This window comes from Ovis aries, chromosome 25, assembly GCF_016772045.2.
Source record: "Ovis aries strain OAR_USU_Benz2616 breed Rambouillet chromosome 25, ARS-UI_Ramb_v3.0, whole genome shotgun sequence".
Taxonomy (NCBI): Eukaryota; Metazoa; Chordata; class Mammalia; order Artiodactyla; family Bovidae; genus Ovis; species Ovis aries.
In genome coordinates this window covers 38587853-38593610 of record NC_056078.1, presented here as the reverse complement: position 1 = coordinate 38593610, position 5758 = coordinate 38587853, and the positions used below count along the sequence as shown (strand labels likewise).

Sequence of the window (5758 nt, the reverse complement as noted above, 5' to 3'; positions counted from 1 at the left end):
TATGGTTATTCCAGTAGTCATGTATGGATGTGAGAATTGGACTATAAGGAAAGCTGAGCACTGAAGAATTGATGCTTTTGAACTGTAGTGTTGGAGAAGACTCTTGAGAGTCCCTTGGACTGCAAGGAGATCCAACCAGTCCATCCTAAAGAAAATCAGTCCTGAATATTCATTGGAAGGACTGATGTTGAAGCTGAAGCTCCAATACTTTGGCCACATGATGGGAAGAACTGACTCACTGGAAAGACCCTAATGCTGGGAAAGATTGAAGGTGGGAGGAGAAGGGGATGACAGAGGATGAGACGGTTGGATGGCATCACCGACTCCATGGACATGAGATAGAGTAAATTCCTGGAGTTGGTGATGGACAGGGAAGCCTGGTGTGCTGCAGTTCATGGGGTTGCAAAGAGTTGGACACAACAGAGCGACTGAACTGAACTGAAAGGACTCGGACTTCTCCACCCCACCCGCACCTGCTATTGAGCCATGGTCAGGGCTGAATCCCCTGGAGACTTGGCTGAGGCCATGCAGCTTACTGTGGCAACACTGGCATGAAATTTAAGAAATCAGTGGGAAGAGATCAGGGTTTGTAGAAAAGGAGTTAAAGGGATGTTTGGATGCATCACAGAGACAATGTAAGGATGCAGTGACACTGAGGACCCCCGCCTCCACACACACACACAGGATTACGGACATGACCTGACATAAAAGACATTCACAGACAGGAAGCCATAAAGACTGCAAGTTCTGTGGGGACTGAGCCTGATCCTCATCAGCCAGATCAGCGTCTGCACTGGGTCCCACCGTGAGACAGACTCACAACAGTTATGTGAGCAGAGATAACAATGGAGAGTTGTTAACTAGGTGTAAAGTTGTTAGCAAGATAAACGAAAGGGTAAAAAGAGAACTCGGGTACCATAGACGTAACTATAGGAAACAGCTACTGTCGCTGGGACCAAAGGAACAAAAGGAAGAGGCTGGATTTACTAAAACTTGGAAAAGTAGATTAGGAACCTTGTGAGTTAAAACTTGGGAGTAGGAGCCACTAGCCAATGCTGGGTATCTATGGCCAGGAGGAATGGTGCCACGATGCTAGTTTTCTGAGGGCTGGGAAAACTGCGGACTAGATTCAGAGGGTGCTACAGAAAGAACTGCCTCTGCCACGGTGAAGAAGCATTGCTGAGCAGGGAGGGTGGGGTAGAGTGAGGACCTTGCTCCCTGCTCCCTCCTCCAGCCCTGCAGTCACCTTCCAGCACCCCCTACTGGCAAAGCCTAGCATAGCACAGCAGCCGGCAGAGCATCAAAAGCAGGCATGGAGGAGGGGCTGGGGGCGAAAGACGATTATTTAACAACTGGCACACGGTTTATGTAGCAGATTCTCAGTGAACACTGTTTGCCTCCCTGTTCTGAAAGATGCTGCTCAACAGAGGCCAGAAAATGGGTCTTGTAGGCTCAGAAGCATCTAAACACAGTGGCGATGGGGAAGCGAGGGAATGGTAAATGCTCAGAAATTAATAAGCAGCATTTGATTCCCTGGAGTCATCCCATTCTCACTACTGGCAAATCAATCAGAACAGAAGAAACTGGGGAAGGGCATTTTCCTGCGGGAGCCGCGGGGGGGGAGAGGAGCGTGGCCTTCTCCTCTCCCCGCCATGGCGTGTGCTCGTCCACTGATATCAGTGTACTCCGAAAAGGGGGAGTCCTCTGGCAAAAATGTTACTTTGCCTGCTGTGTTCAATGCTCCCATTCGACCCGATATTGTTAACTTTGTTCACACCAGCTTGTGCAAAAACAACAGACAGCCCTATGCTGTCAGTGAATTAGCAGGTCATCAAACCAGTGCTGAGTCTTGGAGTACCGGCAGAGCTGTGGCTCGAATTCCCAGGGTTCGAGGCAGAGGGACTCACCGTTCTGGTCAGGGTGCTTTTGGAAATATGTGTCGTGGGGGCCGCACGTTTGCACCAACCAAGACCTGGCGACGTTGGCACCGCAGAGTGAATACAACGCAGAAGCCATAGCCATCTGCTCTGCACTGCTGCCTCAGCCTTACCGGCGCTGGTCGTGTCTAAAGGTCATCGTAGAGAGGAAGTTCCTGAACTTCCTTTGGTGGTGGAAGATAAAGCTGAAGGCTACAAGAAGACCATCGAGGCTGTTTTGCTTCCGAAGAAACTTAAGCCCTGGAATGATATCAAAAAGGCCTACGCCTCTCAGCGAATGAGAGCTGGCAAAGGCAAAATGAGAAACCGGCGCCGTATCCAGCGCAGGGGACCCTGCATCGTCTATAATGAGGACAATGGGATCATCAAGGCCTTCAGAAACATCCCTGGAATTACTCTGCTTAATGTAAGCAAGCTGAGCATTCTGAAACTTGCTCCTGGTGGTCATGTGGGACGTTTCTGCATTTGGACTGAAAGTGCTTTCTGAAAGTTAGATGAACTGTATGGCGCTTGGCATAAAGCAGCCTCCCTCAAGAGTAACTACAACCTCCCCATTCACAAGATGCTCAATACAGACCTTAGCAGAATTTGAAAAGCCCAGAAATCCAAAGTGCACTCCAAGCACCACGCAAGAAGGTTCATTGCAGAGTCCTGAGGAAGAATCCACTGAAAAACCTGAGAATCATGTTGATGCTTAACCCATATGCAAAGACCATGCGCTGGAACACCATTCTTCCACAGGCCAAGAACCACAAAATCCGCATGGATAAGGCAGCAGCAGCACTAGAAGCCAAATCAGATCAGAAAGGGGTTCAGGGCAAGAAGCCTGTGGTGGGAAACAAAGAAAAGAAGGCTGTTGGCGATAAGAAGCTGAAGAAGCCTGTGGTGGGAAAAAAGGCTGCAGGGACCAAGAAACCAGCAGCTGAAAAGAAGCCCACAGAAAAGAAACCCACCTCAGAGGAAAAGAAGGCTGCTGCATAAACTTAAATTTGTTTATTCCATAAATGCCAAATCATTTTGGACAGCTAATTTTGAATAAAGACCTGAACAAAGAGGTAATGAGAACCATGAAAAAAAAAAAAAAGAGAGAGAGAGAGAGAGAGAGACTGGGGAAGGGATTGGACCCGCAGGAGGAAATAGCAGCGCAGGAAGCCAGAGGCTGGAGAAGCCAAAAACGAGGTCACTGGGGTTTCACACCTCAGAAACAGGGCCCAGTTCCAGAGGCCGGGGATAAACTGGTCCTCAGCCAATGCTGGCTGGAGACTTGGCCCGTCCTGTGCCTCCAAGGCAGAAGGTGGACACGGGCTAAAATCCTACAGGCATCAGGCACTCGCCCCCCGGCATGTCACAAAGCAGGTGTGAATTGATTCTGGAGGCAAGGAGGAGGCCCACGCTTGCCTTGGCTGTGACATCTGGAGAGGGTCAGATGGTTTCTTGTTCTCAAGGTCCCTTTAACTCATCACATCAAAGGTATGTGTCTTATGGGGGAAGGGGATTAAATGCTTCACCTCAAGTTTATGAGGTTGCTTGTTGCCTGGTCCTGGGTTTGGCACAAGAGTTTGCGTGAATGCAGCCAGCCACCTGGGGGCTCCCCAAAGGTTAACACACAGAGTAAAAGGAGACAAAGTCAGCAGGAGAGGCGTGTGAATGTGAGCAGGAGTAGACAAGGGGCTCAGGGAGTGACTGACATCTCTTTGAGGGGGCCATCATACTGCATAGGTGGAAGGTGATGGAGCAAAATATATAAACTTTATTAGTGTAATATGGCGTTGCCCCAGGCCCCAGCCCATGCTCACTGAGTAACATGCCAGCCAAGCCTGATGCAGCTTCTCCCCTCCCTGCCTTTCTGGGTCCCCAGCTTCACCATGATACTGCCAGGACTCCTATGTTGGAGAGTCGAGAGAGAGACAGAGGCTGAGGTTCCCGGGGTGAGAAGATCAAGTTCTGGAAGATGAGGGAAGCAATATGAGGAAGAAGAAAAGGAAAACTTAAAAAGTATTACCAGACAGCCTGGATGGGAGGGGAGGCTGGGGAAGAATGGATACATGTATATGCATGGCTGAATCCCTTCGCTATTTACCTTAAACTATCACAAATTGTTAATCGCCTATACCCCAATACAATATAAAAATTAAAAGAAAAAAAAAGTATTGCCAGAAACCACGCTTTCCCTTCATGGGCCTAGAGACATACGAGAGAGGTACATAAATTGTTTGGAAATTACCTTGGGCTGTCTACACCGTGCCCTTTGAACCACAGCACTGCTTTGGGAATAAACTATGGGAATGGTGATTCCATAAAAGTCACATAAACGATCTAAAAAGTCCCTCACAGACATAGGGACTGTCAGAGAACACCCTAATTCTTTTCCACTTCTATTTCGGGACCGTGTCTTTGGCCAGGCTGGCTCAGGTGGGGTGGCCCCCCATGGTGGTTCCCACAGACACAGCTCCTCTCTGTTCCCGGCACTGGCAGCCACGCTGTGTCCCTCAGGGCCCCTTCCCCAGCCTGACTGTGGAGGCAGACGGCTTCTCAGGGCTCTGCTGCTGCGCCTCCCACAGACCAACCCTAGAGGGCTTGCTCTGCTTAAGGAACAGACTGCTGATTCGCCCAGGCCTGGACACTCTTCACTTCTTAGGGCAGCTGTCATCAACAAATCGCGGGCACACACACACGCTTTTCTGGAGGTAAGTGTGCCAAGTCAACCAGCAGCGAACAGCAAGGGGGAAGTAGTGATGGTTCCAGTGACACCCTTACCTCACATGGGTCTGTGGCTTCTCCAAGCCCCCTCACCCGGGGAAAGAGGCCCTGACCCGCCCTGAGACAGTACCACCTCCTTACAAGGAGGTAGCAACCTGATCCTCACGTGGGATCCTGACCCTCACACCCGACCCTCACGTGGAATCCCAGTCCTGCCTCCGGGGAGGAGGACGGTGCCCTTGGGAGAGGACTTGCCCGGTGACTCAGATGGTAAAGAATCTCCCTGCAATGCAGGAGACTGGGGTTCGATCCCTGGGTTAGGAGGATCCCCTGGAGAAGGGAACGTAACCCACTCCAGTATTCTTGCCTGAAAAAATCTCATGGAGAACGAGGCCTGGCAGGCTACAGTCCATGGGGTTGCAAAGAGCCAGCCTGACTGAGTGACTAGCACTTTCGCTTTCATCTATTAGGAACGGGTGGTTTCTGGGAACCAGGAAGAGCAGAAAAAGTGGCAGCACCTTAAAAACAAAGTCCAATCCATGACTGAAGTGGCGAGCATACTTAACCTCTTCCACTGCAGAGCCAATTACTGATGGATTGCCTTCAGCTCCACCATCCTGTGAGAGGTCAACATCCTCCCCGATACAACACACTACTAGCACTAGGTTCTCTGGCCTCATCAACCCCAGAAACCCATATCCCCACTTACGCCCATCGTCCGCACCCTCACCACAGCCCACGTCTTCCTCCAGCCCTTCCTCCAAGGCTCACAGCAGTGCTTCAACTCATAAAGCCACGCAGTTCTTTACATCCTTAATTTTCTTCCAATCTACCAGGCAGTTTTTAGCCTCATTTTCTTCCAAATTCAGTTAATCTCATCATTAACGATCTGAATCATTTTCTCCCTCTGAAATTAGTGGGTTGCCTGATTTTGAATCAAATCCTTAGCACATTCTATATATGTGACTTTGGGCTAATTTTATTTATGCTTAGTTTCCCCATCTGTTGAGTAGTTCTCCTATTAATTTGAACTCTTGCTGCTGCTGCTGCTGCTGCTGCTAAGTCACTTCAGTCGTGTCCGACTCTGTGTGACCCCATAGACGGCAGCCCACCAGGCTCCA

At 49.9% G+C, this 5758-nt stretch overlaps 1 pseudogene; it reads left to right on the top strand.

The window, feature by feature from the left end:
• Nucleotides 1-1626: 1626 nt before the first annotated feature.
• Nucleotides 1627-3002, top strand: LOC101114083 (large ribosomal subunit protein uL4-like; annotated as a pseudogene).
• The last annotated feature ends 2756 nt before the right edge of the window (nt 3003-5758 follow it).